Raw genomic sequence first — 23,877 nt, forward strand, 5'->3', positions numbered from 1 at the left:
GAGAATTATGAAACATAATGCAAATTTAAATGTATGCCAATTCCTAATTTTGTAAGTTCTTTCTCATTTGTATTCAATACAAATATAAAGTAAGTCATTTTTATAACTACCAGAAATAACTGTGGTAATTAAACATCACATACATTAAACAATCTACAAATAATATACCAATAGGGTGCACAGCTTGAAAATATGAAATGTTGAACAAGTAACCTTACCTATATATTGAACTATTTACATAATAAAGCAAACACAATTATTTTACCAAGTGATAATTTATTTGTGACACTTCTTAAATGTCTGTGGAGATATTTAGTCAAGGCTCAAAAGAGTATTTTATCCAGCAAATGCCTAAATCACATAGGAACTTTTTGAAGATTTCCAGGGTTGAAGATTTGTCTTGTTAATTAACATTTTTATTATCAAGAGCTTCTTCTGTTTACAAACATTATCCCTTGTTACATTTAATACCATTTTTCTTACTTAAAGTAAACAGGTCAAAATCTGTATTGATATAGTACAGTCATACTAATCAACTCCAAGTTACTTCTAAAGGACTCATCTTGCATTCTGTTATCCTGCTTCTATGTATCTTTCTTGTAACAAGTGGCTGACTGGCAGAACTAGAAAGCATACAGATCAGTGGTTTTCAGTATAGATTATGAGATGTCTTCATGATTTTCTCATACACTTCTCTGTCTCCTAACCAGTGATCCAGAGAACATCCCAAAAAGCTGACATTTATAATAAAAACTTAAAGCATGAGGCTCATGAGGCTAGCATGAGGCTAATTTGAGGCTCATGCTCCTGACTATTCCTTTTTATTTAGTTTTTAAATTTTTCAATACTTTCTTCTTTTCCTCTGTGGGCCATTAATGTCAAAGTTTCTCAAAAAGCCATCAAATTTATAGGCAATGAAAGTGTACATATGGATATTTCCCTCAAATTTATAGTTTTCAAGTAAAATGCTGATCAAAAAGTAATTACAGTAAAATTTATTTGTAATTTATATCCAGATGTTGCAATTTGGTTATTTAGCATGCCACAGGTAAAGAGAACAAGATTAAATTAAAACTATATTTAAAATAAGAAAATTACAACTATATTGCTTAAAAGAAAGATGTCACAGCATCCAACAAGGTGGAGAAGTAAGTGGAAGCTACACTAACCTCCTCTAAGGAGGTCTCAGGACCAATCTGAAATTCCAACTAAATTGTAGAAAAATCATCCAGAATAACCAGCTGAGCACTAGCTGGAAAGAAGCCTTATAACTACAAACAGAAAGAAGAAACCACTTCACCACAATGTAACTTGTAGGGAGTGCAGAGGAGACCTGAGAAGGCTGGCTGGGCTCCCATGGGTGGCAGCTGCAGTACTGGAGGGATATTTCAGTGGCCCAGGGGCTTCCCCTGAGAAGTGTGGGGTCTAAACCCCAAGCCTGGCTCCCTAGAATACAGCACCAGAGCAAGAAAGGAACCCAGATAATAGCCAGCTGTGAAAAGCAGCAGGGTTTCTGTCTGCCAAGGAGAAATAGCTGGAGATGCAGAGAGCCTCTTAAAGGTCCAAAGCACAAAATTTTGTTTGTAACGACTTACCATGGACACCAGCAAAGGGAGGGCATAGTGGACTAGAGACATTTGAGGAGAGTCTGGGGTTGGTGGCTCTGGGAAGAAAACTAAAGGAACAGCCACCAGGATCCCTGTGCTCAATCACCCCCATACTTCAGAAGCCATTACTGTCAGGCAGAGCACTCTTCTCTGAATGGCATCAGCCTCAGGGGAAGGAATAACCTCCACCCCTAGGAATTACTCCGCCCCACACTGTGGTGCTTAAGCCAGGCTACTGATCACAGCTTGATGAGATCAATAACTGATCAATTTAATGTCTGATTAGTTCAACAACTAAACCAGAAAATACAAAGCAGCCAAAATGGAAAGACAAAGAAACAGACCCCAAATGAAAGACCAAGTGAATTTTCCATAAGAACTAGATGAAATGGAGACAAGCAATTTATCAGATAGAGGGTTTAGATTAATGATTATAAGGATACTCAACAGCATGAAAAAAAATAGAACCATAAATAAGGACCTTTCAGAAATAAAGAATGCAATATCAGAGAAGTACTCACTGGGAGAAAAAAACAGCAGGTTACAGGAAGCAGATGATCAAATCAGTGTTTTGGAAGACAAGGTAGAAAAAACACGGAGGTAGAGCAGCAAAGAGAAAAATTATTTTTTAAATGAGGAGAGCTTAAGAAACATTTTGGACAACATGAAGCATAACAACATCTGCCTCATGGGGAGAGTGAGCAAGGGATCAAAAACCTATTTGAGGAAATAATTACCAAAAATTTCCTTAATCTACTGAAGAAAAAAGTCACACAAGTCAGGAAACTCAGAGAGTCCCAAATAAGTTGGACCCAAAGAGGCCTAAACCAAGACACATCATAAATAAAATGACAAGGCTTAAAGACAAGCAGTATCCTAAATGTCACAAGAAAAAAGCAGGGAATTACCTACAAGGGAACACCAATTAGACTGGCATCTGATTACTCAATAAAAACATTTCAGGCCAAAAGGGAGTGGCATGAAATAATTAAGGTGAAGAAAAGCAAGGACCTACTTTACCCAGCAAGACTATCATTTAAAATTGAAGGAGAAATAGGGAGCTTCTCAGACAAGGAAAAGCTAAAGAAGTTCGTTAACACCAAACCAATACCACAACAAATATGAAAGGGCTTGCTTTAAGAAGAAGAAGAAGAGAAAGAAAAAAAAACAGAGGGAAACAGTCTAACAATAAAATGGCACTACATACATATTATCAATAATTACCTTAAATGTAAATGGCTTAAATGCTACCACTAAAAGACCTAGGGTAGCTGACTGGATAAGAAAACAAGCCCCATATATATGCTGCCTCAAAGACCCACCTCAGATCAAAAGATACACACAGATGAAAAGTAAAGGGATAGGAACAGACATTTCATGCAAATGGAAAAGAAAAAAAGCTGGGGTAGCAGTAATTATATCTGACAAAATAGACTTTAAAACCAAGGCTATAGAAAGAGACAAAGAAAGACACTATATAATGATAAAAGGAACAATCCAATAAGAGAATATGACCTTAGTAAACCTTTATACACCCAACATAGGAGCACCTAAATATGCAAAGCAAATATTGATGTACGTAAAGGGAGAAATTGTCAGATATAGAGTTATAGTTGGAGATTTTAACACCCCATTAACCTCAATGGATAAATCTTCCAGGCAGAAAATCAACAAGGAGAGAATAGTCTTAAATGACACACTAGACCAAATGAATTTAATTGATATCTTCAGAGTATTTTACCCCAAAGCAGAAGAATATACATACTTTTCAAAAGCATATGGAATGTTTTCTAGGATAGACCACCTGTTAGGACACAAAACAAATCTCAATAAATTTAAGATGACTGAACTCATATCAAGTATCTCCTCTGACCACAATGCTATGAAACTAGAAATCAGTCACAAGAACAACCCTAAAAAACATGCAAAGACATGAAAGCTAAATAGCATGTTATTAAACAATGAATGGGTTAATGATAAGATCAAGGAAGAAATCAAAAGATACCTTGAAACAAATGAAAATGAGGACACAACAACCAAAATTGGTGGGATCCTAGATAAGCAATCCCAAGAGGGAAATTCATAGCATTACAGGGCTATGAGGTGGTGGGAAGGGGACAAGAAAACAAACAAAAACTCAAACAAACTATCTAACTTTGAACTTAAAGGAACTTGAAATAGAACAACAAACAAAGCCCATAGTGAGTAGAAGGATGAAAATAATCAATATTAGAGCAGAAATAAATGAAATACGGTCCTTAAAAATGATACAAAAGATCATTTCTCAAAAGAAACCTTGCAGGCAAGAAGGAGCTTGAAAGAAGTATTCAAAGTCATGAAAGGCAAGGACCTACATCCAAGATTATCTAGCGAAGCTATCAGAATGGAAGGACAGATAAAGTGCTTCTCAGATAAGGTCAAGTTCAAGGAGTTCATCATCACCAAGCCCTTACTACATGAAATGTTAAAGGGACTTATCTAAGAAAAGAAGATAAAAATATATGAACAATAAAATGACAACAAACTTAGTTATTAACAACTGAACCTAAAACAAAAACAAAAACAAACTAAGCAAACAATAGAACAAGAACAGAATTATGGAAATGGAAATCACGTGGAGGTGGAGGGTTATCAGTGGGGGAGTGAGTGGGGAGAGAGGAGAAAAAGGCACAGAGAATAAGTAGCATAAATATAGTAGGTAGAAGACTGGGGGAGGTTAAGAATAGTATAGGAAATGTAGAACTTAGATATATGTCCCATGGACATGAACTAAAGGAGGGGAAATGCAGGTTGGAGGGGGTGTGCAGAGTGGAGGGGAATAAAGGGACTGAAACTGTAATAGCATAATCAATAAAATATATGTAAAAATAAATTTTTTAAAATCAATGAATCTAAGAGCTGGTTATTTGAAAAGATAAACGAGATTTAAAAACCTTTAACCAGACTCTTCAAGAAAAAAGAGAGAGGACCCATATGTAAAAATCAGAAATTAAAGAGGAGAAATAACAACTGACACCAAAGAAATACAAAGGATTGTATAAAAATATTATGAACAATTCTATACTAACAAACTGGACAACCTGGACAAAATGGGTAATTCCCTAGAAACATACAATCTTCCAAAACTAAATCAGGAAGAATCAGAGAATCTGAATAGACAGATTAGACCTAATGAAATTGAAGCAGTGATGTAAAAACTCTAAACAGACAAAAACCCTGGACCAGATGGCTTCACAGGTGAATTTTACAAAACATTTCAAGAACTAACACCTTTTCTTCTCAAACTATTTCATAAAATTCGAAAGGAGGGAAGGCTCCTAAACTCATTTTATAAGGCCAGCATTATCCTAATTCCAAAACCAAATAAAGACACTACAAAAAAAGAAAATTATAGGCCAATGTCTCTACGAACATAGATGCTAAAATCTTCAACAAAATGTTAGCTAGCCAAATACGACAATGCATCAAAAAGATCATACACATGATCAAGTGGCATTTATTCCTGGAATACAAAGTTGGTACAACATTCACAAATCAATAAATGTGATTCACCACATAAACAAAATGAAAAATAAAAACCACATGATCATATCAATAGATGCAAAACGAAGTTTTACATACAATTCAGCACCCACGTGTGATCAAAACTCTCAGCAAAGTGGAAATAGAGGGAACATACCTAAACATAATAAAGGCCATATATGACAAACCCATGCCAGCATCATACTCAATGGGCAAAAACTACAAGTGTTCCCCTTAAGATTGGGAACAGGACAGGGATGTCCTCTTTCATCTCTCTTATTCAACATATCAGGTCTGGCAGAAGTAAGGCCTGCTTGAGTATGGTTGGTAAGGTAAAATATGGATGTAATAATTTATAGCTTTAATTTGAACATTTCACCTAAAATGTCATGTGGTGTGCTTACGTGGATATTGTTATATTACAGAATTGCATGTTTATGATTTTATAATAAATGATTTTGTAATAAAAGGGGTATTTTTTGTAGTACCCCTTTGTAGTACCCCTGGCCTACAGGCCAGGCCCTGTAGTACTGAAGTCCTAGCCAGAGCAATCAGAGAAGAAGAAATAAAAGCCATCCAAATTGGAAAGGAAAATAAAACTGTTTTTATTTGCAGATGACATGATACTGTACATACAGAACCCAAAAGATTCCACCTAGAAATTACTAGAACCAATAAATGAACTCAGCAAAGTAGAAGGATATAAAAGTAATATTCAGAAATCAGTTGCATTTTTATATACCAATAATGAACTAACAGAAAGGGAAATTAAGAAAACAATCCCATTGACAGTTGCTTCAAAAAGAATAAAGTACCTAAGAATAAACCTAACTAAGGATGTAAAAGACCTATATTTGTAAGTATATAGGTACTGAATGTACTCATGGCACATTTCTGGGTTGCAGGCCAGTTCCCTGCAGGCCAATTCCCAGCAGGGGATGCACAAAAGGCAACCATACATTGATGTTTCTCTCCCTCTCTCCTTCCCTTTCCCTCTAAAGATAAATAAATAAAATCTTTTAAAAAAAATTAAGAATAAATTTAACCGAGTAGGCAAAAAACCTGTACTTGAAAAATTATAAGATACTACAGAAAGAAAAAAATCAAAGAAGATACAAATAAGTAGAAGCATATACCATGTTCATGAATAGGCATAATTAACATCATTAAAAGATCCATACTACCCAAAGCAATCCATAGATTTAACACATCCCTGTCAAAACACCAATGCATATTTCACAAAACTAGAACAAATAACTCAATAATTCATATGGAACCACTGAAAAAACAAATAGCCTCAGCAATAGTAAGAAAAAAACTAAATTTGTGGAATCACACTACCTAATATTAAATTATACCATAAGGCCACAGTAATCAAAACAACATGGTAGTAGCATAAAAATAGACATGTAGATCAATGGAACAGAATAGAGAACCCAGAAATAAACCCATGTCTATATAGCCAATTAATATCTGACAAAGGAGGCAAGAACATACAGTAGGGGAAAATGGTCTATTCAATAAATGGTGATGAGGATATTGGGCAGATACTTGTAAAAAATGAAACAAAGAACAAATTTAAAATAGAAAAGATTTTAATGTAAGACTCAAAACCTTTAAAAATTCTAGGAGAAAACACAGGAAGTAAAATCTCTGGCATTTCTTTTAGCAAGAATTTTTCTGATAGAGCTCCTTAAGCAAGGGAAACAAAAATAAATACACAAACAAATGGGATTACTTTGAACTAAAAAGTTTTGCACAGCAAAGGAAACCATCAACAAAATGAAGAGACAGCCTATTAAATGCAAGAACATATTTGCCAAGGATTGGCATTTGATAAAGGTTTAATATCCAAAATTTATAAAGAACTTATACTACTCAACACCAATGAAACAAATAATCCAATTAAAAAATGGGCAGAGGACTTGGATAGGCACTTCTCCAAATAAGACATATAATTTATATGTAATTTTAATAAGTAGAGTTTTTTTCTTCAATACCAGATGCTTCAACTGCTACCCATACCAGCTAAATAGAAACGAGCGCAAAACTCTTTCTTCCCATAATTGAACATAGGCTCCATGATGCATTTGACTGGTGAAGCCCAGGCATATCCCAGGAGCAAGGGAGGCTGCTGGGAATGTGAGTTCTGACTTCTAAAATAATAAGGCTACCCTCATAACTTAGGGACTTCCCAAAATATAGAAAGATTAAACAAAAGATGTTGAGTAAGCACCACTATGACAAATGTCCAATAAACAGTGATGGGACAGGACTCACTGTACTCATTTTACAGAGAGATGATGTGAAATAACTAAGATCACGACCAGGATATGGCAGACTTCCCAGGACATTCTTTTCCTGATTGAATGTCAAAGTATTCCAAATTAATACTTCTAAAGAAACGAGACTAGCTACACACTAGATAGCCTAGCCAATGGACAAGTTTTCACACATAGAAGCAAAACAGCTTTCAGATCCAGTAAGCTGAGTTCTCTCACCCCAAGGGAGAGAAAACTATCAATGTCTGAAATGTCATCACATTTACACATGACACCTTTGACATCTCAGCTTCTACTGAAAGCTTCAAAAGAGAGAGTCTAAGGAGCTGGATGAAGGAAGCATTTTGAACTGCTGTCCATTGGATGCTTCCGAGGGCTTGCAGCCTATTTGATAACTGTGAAGAAGCAGAACCTTGGTATTCATGTCTGCGAGAATTTTATGTGTGCTACTAAAAATTGTGAATTGCAAGTGGGCAGGAGTCCCAGGCTCACACTATTCTAATGGGCAGTGGCTGTAATTCTTCCTTGGCAGAGAAGAAAACAATAAAGCCTCTCTCAGATGTCACTTATTCTCTTTTCCTTTTTCCCTGTGTCTTAGTTTGCAGGTCTGTTCTTGCAGAAGCATTTTAAATTTGGGGGTTTTGATTGATTTTAGAGAGAAAGGAAGGAAGAGAAACATCAATTTGTTGTCCCACTTATTTATGCATTCTCTAGTTGATTCTTTTTTTGAAGGTTATAATATTTTATTTTACTTACTTTTATTTTCTTAATTTTTAATTTTTTCATTTTTCCCATTACTATTTATCCCCCATACCCTCTTTCACCTCCTCTCACCCCCCGGCCCCACAATCACTACACTGTCGTCCACGTCCATGAGTTCCTTCTCCTTTTTTTCCTTTTGCTCAATCCCTCCTCTGTTTGGCCCCACCACCACCACCACCTACCCCACCCCCAGAGCTGTCAGCCTGCCCTCTGAGTCTGGTTGATTCTTATATGTGCTCTGATCAGGGATCAAACCTGCAACCTTGGCATAGCAGAACAACACTCTAACCAAATGAGCTACCCAGCCAGGGCTCACAGAACCACTTTTAAAAGTGACAACGATGACAGCAAAGCATGCCAATGACAAATATGCTGAGAGAGGATTTCCACACTTCTGCCAGATCTGGTGATGCCCTGACACATGCAGGTACCGTTTGTGCATGAGTACTAAATCACAAGATCTCAGAGGTAGAACTGTCCTCAAAACAATGGAACTCAGCTTTGTTCTGCCATATAAATAAGACTGAGAAAATATAAAAGTAGATTTGAGGTCTCTTCTGTACAACAAATGTAGCTACCATGGTTCTCCATATGACTTAAAGGGCAAATAAATATTTGTATAACTAGAAAAGGGTACTTTGGGGTATGTATTAATTAAGGGACATCATGACTTTAAAGGATTTTTATGTTGAGGTTCTAAGTACAGACATATGGATATCTAAATCCTTCTTAATACCATAATGAAGATGATTGGTCCATACGATGCAGAATAGCTGTTTTGTTCATTTATGCTGGCTGTGCCTTGCTGCAGTGCAATTATAAGCTAAATTGCCATCTAGAAAAATCAGGTAACTATCTGTGACTGTCAATGTCAAGTCTCCTGCAAAAGTTACTCCTTATTGTATCAGCAGGAGCATCTAAAAGTATAAAATTGTGAAATGAACAAGCATTAAAGATCTTTTTTAAAAAGGCATTCAATTATTTGTGATTGAAATAACTAGGGCTTACTTAATAGTTTTCTAAAACAATTAGATTTTCTTTCATTATAACAGATGTTTTAAAAAACACTGAATTAATAGAATTCAAAATTTTTCATGTAAATTTTAAAAATTGACTGAATTTGCGTCAAGACATTGAATTTGACTTCTTTATTCTGACTCCATGAAAAGCAGTTCTAAGTTAAACTGGAGTATTAGACCCGTCAGGAAGCAGTTAGTGCTCCTGGACATCATTCCATATTTTATCTTTAAAAGTCTATCTCCCTTTGCCTTCCACTTCCATCCTTTTCAACTCTACCATAAATTTTCATTTCATTCTATGCACCCCACTCAGAAAAATAACAGTGGCAATGATGAAGTTCAATAGTGAAGTTAAAGAGTAGGTTAAAAAGGAAAGTGCTGTCTTGATTCTACCAGCAGGTAACTTGATTAATCATTGTTTTGTTTTCTTGGGGTTTTTTTTTTCAACAGAAATTGTATTAGGTAACTGAGCAAAGTCCATAAAATGTCTTTAAAATCTGGAATTCATCTGCATTCCATGCAGTCTTGCCATGAGTCCTGAAATTTGAGGTAGCACAGATGATCTTTGGCTATCACCACCTTCTTCAAGTTCATTGGCAAAGCAGTGGATTATAAATGTCTTGAGGTTAGGGAACCCCTTTTATTATGTTTTTATTTTTTGGTTAAAGGAAACATCTCAGACTTCCCAAAACATTCTGGATGGAGAACATAGGTTATGTTCTTTATCGCTGACTTATTAAAATGGAATAACATTGAGATCTAAGCCAAAGAAGCAAAGAGTTCCCAACTACCACTGATGTTCTTCATTCTGCAGAGATTCTAATGCGATTATGTTTCATTGTTGTGTCCTTATTTTACCTTTTTGTCCTTAAAACATTGAGCTAAATCCCACTGGTAAACCACAGTCTAGGCTTTCTGCCACTCAGAGTTTTAATATAAAGAAAATGTCTTACTCAGAGTAGAAAAGAAAATAGCTTTTATCTTTATATTCTATGGAAATATTGTCAGTGAGTTGCAAAGATTATATAACCAATGAAGAACAAATAATTCCTCTAGATGAAATTCAGAATATGAATAGCAGAATAATATACAAGCAAGAGGTTATAATTCATTACCTCTGAGTAAACAGAATACATATTTTTACTTTCTTTTTATTAGTAACAATTTCTAATTTAACGAAAGGTACAGCTTTTGTAAAAAGGATAGACAATGAAATTCATGTTTAATTTTAAAGTCACACAGCCAGACTTTAATCTGCAACAACATTACAGAGGTCCAACTTCCAGTCAAGATGGAGGCATAGGCAAACACGCCTTGCTCTCTCACATAACTGCAGCAAAAATTACAACTACAGTACAAGTATCTGACGAAACACATATCACCCAGAACTGTCAGAAAATTGAGCTGTATGGAAGTCTGACAACCAACTATTTAAAGAAGCAACATTCATCCAGATGGGTAGGAGGGGGTAGGGTGGTGCAGAGGGGCACAGAGACGTGGAACAGGCAGTCCCACATCTATGCATGGTAGATAAAAATTGGGAGGGATGCCTCAGAAGTGAGAGATCCTAGCCCTAGACCACACCACCCAGCTCAGGGTTCCAGCTCCAGGAAGATCATTCTCCATAAATTCTGCTGTAAATACCAGCAGGGGTTGGGGTGGTGGAAGAAACTATAGTGTAGATTCTCAGGAGAGTCCTTGTAAAGGGCCTGCCACAGACTTAGGATTTATACTGACACACACTCTCTGGGATTCAGAACCAGGGCAACAGCTGGAAGGGCACCAGTGGCACATGGGGAGAAAGTGAAGCAACTGGCAACAGGGCAAGTGCCAGGAGACAGCTTCCTCCTGGGAAAAACTCCAGGGGTCAGACAGCAGCATTGTCCCCTCTCTGAGTCCTCCCCTATGCAGAGCTACAGAGTGGAGACATGGGTTGCTCTACGCACCAGCAACTACCTACAGTTCTGCCCCACACAATCTACAGGTGCACTTTTTAACAACAGGCCACACTACTAAGACAGCGAGTCAAGGCAGCTCTACCTAATACACAGAAACAAACACAGGAAGGCTGCTAAAATGAGGAGAGAAAGAAATATGGCCCAAATGAAAGAACAGAATAAAACTCTAGAAAAAGGCCTAAATGAAATGGAGATAAGTAACCTACCAGATGCAGAGTTCAAAACACTGTGTTATCTTGATGCTCCAGGAACTCACTGGGTATTTCAACAGCATAAAAAATACAAAGGCAGAACTGAAGGTTACATTAGTGAAATAAAGAAAAGTCTACAAGGAACCAACAGTGGAGAGGATGAAGCTAAGAATCAAATCAACAATTTGGAACATAAGAAAGAAAAAAGCATTCAATCAGAACAGCAAGAAGAAAAAAGAATTCAATAAAATAAGGAGAGGCTAAGGAGCCTCTGGGACATCTTCAAATGTGCCAACATGCAAATCATAAGGGTGCCAGAAAGACAAGAGGAAGAGCAATAAATTAAAAAATTATTTGAAAAAATAATGAAAGAAAATTTTCTTAATTCTGTGAAGGAAATAGATATAAAAGACCAGGAAGCACAGAGAGTTCCAAACAATATGGACCCAAAGAGGCCCATACCAAGACACATCATAATTAAAATGTCAAAGGTTAAAGATAAAGAGAGAATCTTAAAAGCAGCAAGAGAAAAGCACAGAGTTACCTACAAAGGAGTTACCATAAGACTGTCAGCTGGTTTCTCAAAAGAAACCTTACAGGCTAGAAGGGGCTGGCAAAGAAGTATTCAAAGTGATGAAAAGCAAGGACCTAGAACTTAGATCACTCTATCCAGCAAAACTATCATTTAGAATTGAAGGGCAGAGAAAGTGCTTCCCAGACAAAGTAAAACTAAAAGAGTTCACTATTACCAAACCATTATTATATGAAATGCTAAAAGGGAATTATATAAGAAAATAGGATAAAAACTATGAACATTAAAGTGGTAATAAATTCACAACTATCAAAAATTGAATCCAAAAAACAGACTAGGCAAACAAGCAGAACAGGAGCAGAATCATAGATATGGAGGTCATTTGTAGGGTTATCAGTTGGGAGGTGGAAGGGGAGAATGTGGGACAAGCTGCAGGGACTAAGAAATACAAATTTGTAAGTACAAAATAAATAGAGGGGTTGTAAAGAGCAGTATAGAAAATGAAGAAGCCAAAGATCTTACATGTATGACCCATGGACATGAACTAAGGGGGATGCTGGAGGGAATGGGGATAATGGGTGGAGAGAGACAAAGGGGAAAAAACTGGGACAACTGTAATAGCATAATCAATAGAATACATTTTTTAAAAATTACAGAGGTCCTTATACTTTTATTTAATCCTATGGCCTTGTAGGATGATCAGGATTTAGAAGAAACTTTATAAATATAAAAATAAAATTTAATAAAACTAATAATTATAGTAATAAAAATAAACACCACAACATTATCTAAAACTTATAGTCCATACTATGTGTCAGGGACTATTCTAAATGCATCCACCTTATCTACCTTATTGAAATTTATCAAAGCTCTATATGAAGTAGGTCATGCTATTTGCCCATTTTACATGCGAGGCAACTGAGATATAAAAAGGCCCAAGTACATAACGTCCCAAGTTCATAACTACTCAGCTGCATGGTGTCTCATAAGACTTATATTTTGTATAGTGAATAATAATTATTTGTATTGATTTTGTTCATAGGAATCATTTTGCTTAGTGTTTATTTTAGAAGCTCAGAAATTTAGAAATCTCCTGGCTCTAAATTTCATGTTAATTGAAACACACTTCAAAGGCTATCAATGAGGGGTAATAAAAAAGAAGTTAATTGGAAAGTCTGAAGCTGTGATTGATCCCCTAGAGCACATGTTGGCTTTTCTTCCAAGAGCATTTGGGAGTGGAGTTTGTCCTAATTAAAGAAACTAGCATCTTAAGAGCTGGTCCATGACCCCTCCCTCCACATGGCATGGTGGGAAACCAGCATTGCTTAAGCCCTGGTCCGCCAAACAATTTTTCTTCTCTTTAGAGTCCCACAATGCTTTGAAGTGGTTCCTTTTATAAGATACCTAATGAGAAAGATGGATAATAAGGCGTCCAAAAAATCTGGGGATTTTTTTAGGATAAATGACAATATTCTGCTTTCTTTAGAATTTTCACTTTTCTTTTATAAAAATTAATGATCCTTCATATAATATTCTAAATTATGATCCCTGAGTTTTCCCAGATTCTTGTGAAATATGAAATAAAATAATCCTATCACCAAAGAAAAACTTAAATGAATTCTTTTTATTGTGAATACAGAGAGCTAGTTCATTTTTCTTCGATGGCGTGAGGACTACAGTCACCTTTCATGTCAAGGGGGTGCATTTACCTGCTGCTTCTCCCTGTAATGCAGAGCCTGCCGTCGAGCTTCCTTAAAGTACACATAACTTATCTACAAGGGCCTCAAGACTGTTAGTATCCACATCAGAGAACAGTATGATAATGATAATCACTGGTGGCAAGAGGTTCTTTTATAAATTGCAAATCATTAATGCTTTGTTTTTAATTTATTCGTCTCTCTCGGGATCTGATAGTGATTGAATTCATAAACTTATTCTGGCCTCCGGGCAAGTTCCATGCTGACTTATAAGGTGTGAAACTTGTAGTCAGTTCTGTTCTTTGGGATGTTATTCATCAAAATACAGAAGAAGATGGCTTAGACTGAGGCCAGAAGCCTTGGATTCTAGTTGTAGCTCTGACACTGTCAAGGTTATTAGCCTTGGATGAGTTTACATTTCTGGGCCTCAGTTTTCTCAACTACAAAATAAAAAATTCAAACAGATGATTTTTCTTGGGCCACTTTCAGTTCTGAAATTCTATGATTTTTAAGAGATGTTCAGTTTTATGTATGAGAAAACTGGAAAGCTATCCTGATTCATCAAAGATATGTAAATATTAAATTTTAACTGTTCGAGACAGAGTACACATTATGAGTAATAACTCTCTTGTCATATCACCCTAGGTATATTGCCTAGGAAATATTGACTGTTTATTTAATTGCCTTAGAGCACTATATAATTCAGATGGACACACAGCAAAAATTTTACTTATGGTGCATAAATTGGAAAAGGAAACCATATCTTAGCCTCTGCTTTCACCAATCTCTTATTTTTAATTGGCCATGGAGTTATTCACTCAGTAAACATTCAGTGAGCACTTCTTAAACATTTATATATCATAGGATGGAATAGTTTGTTGTTTATAGTATTTTCTCCCAGAAATTCTGAAGAGTATAAAAGTGAGGATCAGAGAAGTTAAGTGGTAGGGCCACAGTTTGAACCTAGATCTGTTGGATCTGTGCCAAATATGTTTGCTTGCCCTCCAGACCAATTCTTCCTCCTTCTCCATGCTGCCCCATCCACAAGGCTGGCCTGTGGAATTACATCAACCAGCCACTGGGGAAGCTCAGTAAGAGATACTCAGGAAGGGAGAGAGTGAGGGAAGATGAAGCATGTATGTCACTGCCTCCTTCCCTTCAGGTTCATGTAGGACCTGCTGTGTCCCTGCACCATAGCTCAGTGTTCCATTCAAGCTGGCTCACTACACAATTCTTCCCTTCCAAGTATAGTCACACCCCTCACCCTAGTGGGTCCCATAATGAAGACAACTCTAGGGTACTGTATTCTTCACTTACGATTTCCTATATTCTGCCCTTGCTGCAGGAAATAGTCCCCTTTTAAGCCCTTCTAAGATTATCCTAATTTGAACGTGCCATCTCTTTCTTGCAAGGACCCCAACTAAAACAGTCTCTACATCTCTTGCTACCATGCTATGCATGCTGTTTCACAAGTCAGGACACAACTTCCTAATTTAATCAAACATTTGGGATCAGATATCCTTTAATGGCAACAAGAACTACTATCTGTAAAAACATTAATATTTTCTGTTCCTGTATTTCTCTTATCAATTAGAACCTGAAATCAGCAAAAATATAGGGTTCAGGGATGATCAAAATTCTGTTATGGCCTAAGAACACTCTGCATCAGAATGATTCAAACAAATAAATCTAATCAACAATAGGACTGAATAATGGACCCACTATTAGTTCCCACCAGTACAGGAAAATCTTCTTGACATGCTATCCCTTCAGCTCCCACTTCAATCCAGCATCTAGGGTTAAGTTTGAAAGCAAATGCCAACATAGGAGAGCTTATTTGACATCACAAAAGAAAGACACTAAATCTTAATGTTGTTATTTATGCTGCCTTGGGATTGACATTAATTTCTTTTTTTTTTCTCAGACCCTCCTCTATCTGAAAAAAAAGAATGAAATTTCTATTAATTCTACCAAACAGGCAGAATTCCTAGACCATGGTGTCCTTGCATCCTGACTGAGGAAGATACCCACACACCAATCTCTTTGTTTAAATCAATAAGATAATGAGCCACAAAGTGCTAGAACATCTTTGCCTGAAGCAAGCAAGAGCTAATTAATCTCATTGTTGGTGCACTAACTGAAAAGACTTGGCTATGCATCAAAAAAGAAGTCTCTAGACTGTGCATCCCACACCTGGGATCTTCGGTCCTGGGATTTCATGTCTGGGTTCCTAGGAGTCTTTAGAACCACAGATATGTGTAGAAAACCTTGTGTGCCTGAGCTTTTGATGAGAGATGGACTCCATGGCACTAAATCAGAATTTCAAAGACGTCTAAGAACTAAAATTAATAAGAGGAAATGGACAATATGTCTGCTTCATTGGCTAGATCAGGAAATATGGATTAGTAGGCAAGATACTTCAATATTACTTATTCTGATCGCATATACTCATCAGGCAACTTTCAGCCTTTGCTTTAATTTTCCACATAGGGTTTGAAAAGATACATCTCAGCATCAGTTATTGCATTAGCTAAAAATCAGCTTTATGGATTTGAAATAGATCTTTTTGTCCTTTTTCTCAAGGCACAAATTCCCCTGAATAGGTTATTGATTGAATTTGCAGAACTCCTGGGCTGGAGAACTAGGCCTGGGAACAACAATAATAATGAAATAAACTCTGATGCCTGAGGTCTTTTCTGACCACCAGCCATATAACAGCCCCTCAGTACTAAAGCTTTCACCTGGAGCTTCAATATGCCAATACTGAATATCAAAAAGGCTCACTTACAATGGTACTCTTTTTCTTGTATACTTACTATTTTTTTTTCTCACCAGGGAACCAGCAATGTACAATTTAGTGACTATTTTAAAAACTTTTTTATTTTAAAAAATAAAAGTCCTAAGGATATAATAAAAATAACATATATTTAGAGAAAACAAGGTAATAATTGCTCCTTTCATTCCAGATCAGTGGATTTTATTTTGGGGACTATGTGGTAGAAGGTAATAATGTATTTGGTCAGCTTTGTCCCCAAACAGCTATTGATGTAATTTTTAAGGTTACATTTTTCTATTATTATGTTCATATCACATAAAGGAGAACTCTCTTCAAAGGAAATATGCCAGAAAGAAATCCATTGTGATACCGTAATGAATGTTCTTCACCAAATGTGGGATAAAGAATTAAGGCTGTAACTCCAATTCTCTTACCTATGCTAAAAAAGACTTGGTATCTCTAGTTCCCACCATAAGATGCTGCCTTCTTGAACCATTTACCCATAATGATGCTAGAGCATCCATAGAGGTTCTCCCTGTATAGCCCCCTCCATAGTCCTCAAGCTTCTTTCAAACTCTCTCAAAACCATCATCACCCAAACTTTTCAATGGGTCAAAGCCAATGGTCATTTATTGATCTTTTTAAATATATTTTATTGATTATGCATTTACAGTTGTCCCATTTCCCCCCCTTCATTCCCCTCCACCCTGCACATCCACTGCCCATTCCCCCCTTGAGTTCATGTCCATGTGTCACAAGTTCTTTAGCTTCTATATTTCCCATACTATTCTTGCCCTCCCCCTGTCTATTTTCTATCTACCATCTATACTACTTATTTTCTGTACCTTCTCCCCCCTTCTCCCTCTCCCACTCCCCTGTTGATAACTCTCCTTGTGATCCCCATTTCTATGGTTCCACTCCAGATCTAGCTGTCCTCTTAGTTTGCTTTTGTTTTAGGTGTGGTTGTTAGTAACTGTGAGTTTGCTGTCCTTTCACTGTTCATCTTTTTTATCTTCTTTTTCTTAGGTAAGTCCCTTTAACATTTCATATAGTAAGGGCTTGGTGATGATGAACTCCTTGAACTTGATCTTATCTGAGAAGCACTTTATCTGCTCTCCATTCTAAATGAAAGCTTTGCTGGACAGAGCAATCTTGGATGTAGGTCTTTGGATTTCATGACTTGGAATACCTCTTTCCAGCCCCTTCTTGCCTGTAAGGTCTCTTTTGAGAAATCCGCTGACAGTCTGATGGGGACTCCTTTGTAGGTGACTGTCCCCTTATCTCTTGCTGCTTCTAGAATTCTCTCCTTCATTTTAATCTTGGCTAATATAATGATGATGTGCCTTGGTATGTTCCTCCTTGGGTCCACCTTCTTTTGGACTCCCTGACCTTCCTGGATTTCCTGGAAGTCTATTTCCTTTGTCAGATTGGGGAAGTTCTCTTTTATTATTTGTTCAAATAAGTTTTCCACTCGTGGCTGTTCCTCTTCCCCTTCTGATACCCCTATAATTTGGATGTTGGAACATTTAAAGATGTCCTGGAGGTTCCTAAGCCTCTCCTCATTTTTTTGAACTCTTCCTTCTTCATTCTTTTTTTTGGTCATTTCTTTCTTCCTTCTTGTCCACTCCATTGATTTGAGTCCCAGATTTGTTTCCACCACTATTGGTTCCCTGTGCTATTTGCTTCATTTCATTTAGTGTAGCCTTCATTTTTTCATCTAATTTGTGACTAAAATCAACCAGTTCTGTGAGCATCCTGATCACCAGTGTTTTGAACTGTGCATCAATAGGTTGGCTATCTCTTTGTCACTTAGAAGTATTGGCTCTGGGGCTTTGAGTTGTTCTTCTGCTTGAGCCATAATGTTTTGGTCTGTTCATGCCTGTTACATATGAGGGGCGGAGCCTTAGGTGTTTGGGGTGGGGTGGTCAATCCAGTTGCTGGGTTGTGACTGGGGGCATGGTCAGAGAAGGAGAAATGGCATTTGTTCGCTCTCTCTCAGATTTTGGTCCCCTCTGCCAATTCCCACAAGCAAATTGGGCCCTTCTGGTGCTGGTTCCTAGGTGGGTGGGCATATGTACCTTCTAGTACCCTGTGGGTCTCCCCAGCAAACTGTCCTGTGAGGCTGGGAGCCTCTCCTGGCACCTCATCCCCTGAAACTTTTTCCAATTGATGCTTTTAGGCTTTTTTCCCCTTCGCTTGGGCCCTGTGTTGTGCGGTCTGTCTCACTGACTGTTTAAAACTGCCTGGTTTCTCTGCTCGCAATTGTGCATACGTGGTCAGTCAGCCAGCTGCCTTGTGAGCCTTACTGGGTTTCTATCTGTGCCCACCCAGGTTGCCAATCACCGCCTCCTCCTGCCAGGACCCCTCTCCACTGCCACTGCCCACTCTGCCCCTTACTGGTCTGGATGAATGGTTCGTTATTGTCGGACTTCGGTAGTTTACTTTTCTGTCTGTTTTGTTGCATTTCTGTTTCTAAATCTTTGTTGTCTTTAAATCTGGTTGTGCAAGATGGCACAGTGTTTCCACCTATGCCTTCATCTTGGCCAGAAGTCTTCATTTATTGATCTTTATCATCCTTAAGCCCCTACCATTTGACATAATCACTCCCTTCTCCAATCACTCTATCTCCCTGGTTGCTGCTTAACTGCTGAGATATCCTCCTTTGGTCTCTTCATATCTCTCTGCTCATTCTCCCTTATTTCCATCACTGATTACTCAGTGTCTCAGCCTTTCTCTTAAATGTTATGTTCACATGGGTCTATCCTTGGTAATGTTCTCACTGATAAATCTCATCCACTACTTCTATGTGACAACACTCACATTAGTATCTTCAGGACAGGCCTCTCTGCTGATCATCTAGATCCAGTGTGTGTAAATACCAACCAGGCATCCCTACACAGGTACTTCAGACTTGCCTGCCCCTGATGGAACTCATTATTCTCCTTAACCTTCCTCCTAGTCAAAGTAGTCACTCCACCTAGGTATTCAAGTCAAAGGTGATTAACTCTCTCTGAGACTTTTACACAAGTAATATTTGAACTTCAGCCTCAGCAATAAATACAAATGTACTGGTTTGAAAAAACATAAAAGAGCATTCCAAGAATGAAGACTTTCAAAAAGTCAATAAGGTGAGCACTTTTATGTGTCCCTTAATGTAAAATTCCTTTAAAAATAAAAAATAAAAAAACAAAGATAGGGGAAATTCACTGAGTCATGGAACTATACACATGCACACACATACAAACTCACACTGAAGGAGGGAAATATATAAAATAGAGATTCCATAGAGAGTTGTTCTGAACTGAACCCAAGGAGTAGACCTGAGACCAAAGTACAGACTGAAAATCAGAGGACTGTAACTGCCTCATCACGTAAAAGGCCCAGCACTGTTTCTGTCTGGTTCATGCTGGATCTAGTAATGAGGCCATCTGCTTGTAATGCTTGCTCTGCGTGTGGCTTATGCCCAGAAATCTCCACGTCTTCCAGCAAAGTCATTTTTACACTGTATTTGACAGACAGAGCATGTGTTTGTGCTAAAAACACGGCAGGAAAGGAGTTTGGGGAGGTATCAAAAAAGCCTTAACCTTGGGAGAAGACAGCCATGAGCTCTAAGGAGGTAACACTAAAAACCTAGGAGCAGTATAATGCTGAGGAACCTTCTAGAAGCAATTCCTTAGACCCATATCACACCATGGTAGGCAAGAACATTGGCTTAGAATTGTATGGGGAGAAGACAAAGTATGGTGGCCTCATTCTCTGCTTTTGAAATAAATTTATTTTCTTCAGTATTTAGGTAAAAGTTAGAAAGCCAAAAATGACTTTGAAAATCTTAGTTTGAACCTCATGGCCAACTGGATGAAGCCCAACTTACTTATCATGATCCTGTATAATTTGACCCCAACTTACTTCACCACCAAACCTATCTCATGCCATTTACTATCATATACACTCAAATTTTTGACAATTCACAGACGCAGCATACTCTTTAATACCTTCATATCACTGAAAGTGCAGTTTGAGCTACCTAAAATGTAACTTTCACATTTTTTCAAAAGGGTCAAGGAAAAGTGGACTTTCCCAAGTCAGACAAATTTCGAGTGTATGACATGATAATAAGACACTAGATATGATAAAAGAATCAAAAGGAATGGTCATAAAGTTTGAATGGTCATAAAGTTTATGCTATTACAGTATACCCCCTCTACTTCCATAATCCGTCCCATCACCACTGTCCATGTCCATGGTCCCCAAAATAAAGTACCTAGGAATAAATTTAACCAAGGAGGTAAAAGATCTATACTCAGAAAACTATAGGACACTGAAGAAAGAAATTGAGGAAGATACAAATAAATGGAAGCATATACCGTGTTCATGGATTAGAAGAAATAACATCATTAAAATGTGCATACTATCCAAAGCAATCTATAGATTCAATGCAATCCCAATATGTCATTGGCATTTTAAATCCCATTAAAATGCCAATGACATATTTCACAGATCTAGAACAAATATTCAAAAATTTATATGGAACCAAGAAAGACCCCGAATACCCTCAGCAATCTTGAGAAAGAACAAAGTTTGAGGGATCATAACTTTAATACCTGATATCAAACTACAGTACAAGACCACCGTAATCAAAATAGTCTGACACTGGCATAAGAACTGACACATAGATCAATGAAACATAATAGAGAGCCAGAAATAAACCCATGTCTTTATAGTCAATTAATATTTGACAAAGGGGGCAAGAGCGTACAATGGAGTAAAGACAGTCTCTTCAATAAATGGTGTTGGGAGAACTAGACGAGTACATGCAAAAAAAAAAAATGAAACTAGACCACCATCTTACACTATTCACCATAATAAGCTCAAAATGGATAAAAGACTTAAATATAACTTATGGTACCATATAAATCCTAGAGAAAAACATAGGAAGTAAAATTTCACATATCTCCCATAGCAATATTTTTGCCAGTATTATCTCCTAGGGCAAGGGAAATAAAGGAAAAAATAAACAAATGGGAAAGACTACATCAGATTTCCTATACTTACAGAACTGGACTTTGGTGTGTTGACAGCAACCCATATGAAGGGATACCTTCAGAAATATTCTAATGGAATTTGTCTTTCATCATAGTCTGAGGATCTTACAAAGGACACTCTGTTGGATTATTCAATGTTCTATTGACAAGGAACCCAAGCAGAAAGTTCTTTCTGGTCTTCAGTATTGGGAATAATTTTTCTTCACCTGGTAAGCTGAATTTATTTTGCTCTATAGAAACTCAGCCCTCTGCACTAGTAACTAGAAAATTTGGAAGCAAACTTTGAGGACCATCCTTTGTGAGTATATAGGACTCTGTAGCAAGAATCAGTAAACTTCTTATAAAAGGCCAGATAGTAAATATTTTCATTTCTGTGGGCCATACTGACTCTATCACAACTAACAACCCTGCCTTGTAGTGTGAAAGCAGCCATAGACCATGCACCAATAGGTGTGACTGTGTTCCAATAAAACTTTATTTACAAAAACAGTCAGTGTGCTGGATTCAGCCTCCTGGCTGCAGTTTGCTGACCCTGCTCTATGGCAGACTTTTGTAACAGCCTGAACCCTCATTCTGTTTAATACCTTTAACTTACTTTTCTCCTTGTTCTTTCCTACTCTGGTATTTATGTTAAATGGCTATGGCTTATGTACTTATGATATCTTTTTGGTATTTTCTAAGATAATAAGTAAAAGTGTTAAAATTAACTGGTTATAAGCTTGCTTTGTGGTTATATTCAAGTAAGAAAGGAGACTTGCCAAGGTTAATAGGACAAAGAAACATCAGATGGGATGGATTCTATTAAGAAATCTAAAAATTAGAAAGTAATATTTTTTCTCAATTTTTTCTTCTGCGTAAACAGCTAAAGAAAAAGGCAGAGAGTGCCCCAACGGAGGAGGAGGACAACAGAAGAAAGGCAATGACCAGGTAAGAGACTAGGGAAGCACTAGAGGCTGACAGTAGGCCCTTTTTGTTATTTCCAAGGCAGCAATATTTGGAGCTTTCTGGCTTTTACTAATGTATTTTTATATTTCATGAAACCTATTTATAATACTGCTGTGTTCCACATGCTTATTCCACTGTGTTATTGCTCACTCATCTCTTTTGTAAATCCCTTAAAGTTAACTCACTCAAAACATACTAAATATTAATAAACACTAATATTATATACAAGGTGATGTTCCAGGAACTATGTATATGATAGTGAAGAAAAGGGACAATGTACCTACCCTTATGGCATTTGTTTCCCAGTGGAGAGGAACAATGAATAAATAAATGATAAATAAATAAGTCTGGAGGGGGAAAGGGTATAGAGGGATAAAAGCAGAGCAAGAGGATAGAAAGTGATGGAACTGCTATTTTATATTGGGTCGACACCTAAACGAAGCATTGCAGAAAGCCATACAGGTCATACAGGGTCCTCAGGGAAGGGAATTGAGGGGGAAACAGAAAGTACAAAGTTGCAAGGCTCTAAGGTAGGAATATGCCTGCCTTTTCAAAAAATAACAAGGACACCAAAGTGGTGGAGGACAGTGAGCGAGGGGCAGAGTGGTAGACAATGAAATCAGAGAGGGGGCAGGGGACTGGACCTCAGAGGGACTCCAAAGCCCCTGTCAGAACTTTGGATTTTGTCCTATGGGATATGGAAAGCCAATGGAAGTTTTTGACCAGAGGAGTAACATGATCTGACTTGTATTTCAGAAAGAACTTCATGACTGTTCCATAGAGAGTATACAGTAAGGACAAAGGTAAAAACAGACAGATGGGTTGAGACACTTGAAATTATCCAGGCTGAAGAGGATGGCGGCCTAGACCAGGGTGACAGCACAGGAGGTCATTTGTATTCACCTGGAAGAAGTGCTCTGGCACAGCTTGCCACCTAATTGGATGTGGGGGTATGAGAAAAAGAAAAGTAAAAAATTACTCCAACGTGTTGGATCAGAAGAAATAGAAAATGAATTTACCAAGTGTTAAGGTGTGGGATTCTAGGAAGTAACAGGGTTGGGAAGAAAAATCAAGTATTGAAATTGCTAAGCCTGAGGTGGCTAAGTAGACATCTAAGTAGAGATTTTGACTATGTATCTGGTTATCTGAACTGAGAGTTCAGGGAAGAGTTACAGACTAGGAATACAAATATGGGCATGGTTAACATATAGAAGATATTTCAAGTCATGGGCCAGAGGAGATAATCATGGGAGTGAGTTAAATTGGAGAAACTAAGAATTCTCAACACGAAACTCTGGGTGCTCCAACTTTAGGAGGTTTGGGATGAATATGAGGAATTAAGCCAGGAAAAGCATAAGATAGTAGCCAACATGGTAAGGAGGAAATTAGGAAAGAGTAGACTCTTGGAAATCAAATATAGAAAAGGTTTCAAAAATAATGGCATAATCACCAGTGTCAAGTGAGGCTGACGGGTCAAGGAGGGTAAAAACTGAGCGCTAACCTTTGGTTTTGGGAACATAAGGTCCCTGGTCTGTGTCACTGGA

This window comes from Artibeus jamaicensis, unplaced genomic scaffold (assembly GCF_021234435.1).
Source record: "Artibeus jamaicensis isolate MK-2021 breed Jamaican fruit bat unplaced genomic scaffold, CSHL_Jam_final contig_465, whole genome shotgun sequence".
Taxonomy (NCBI): domain Eukaryota; kingdom Metazoa; phylum Chordata; class Mammalia; order Chiroptera; family Phyllostomidae; genus Artibeus; species Artibeus jamaicensis.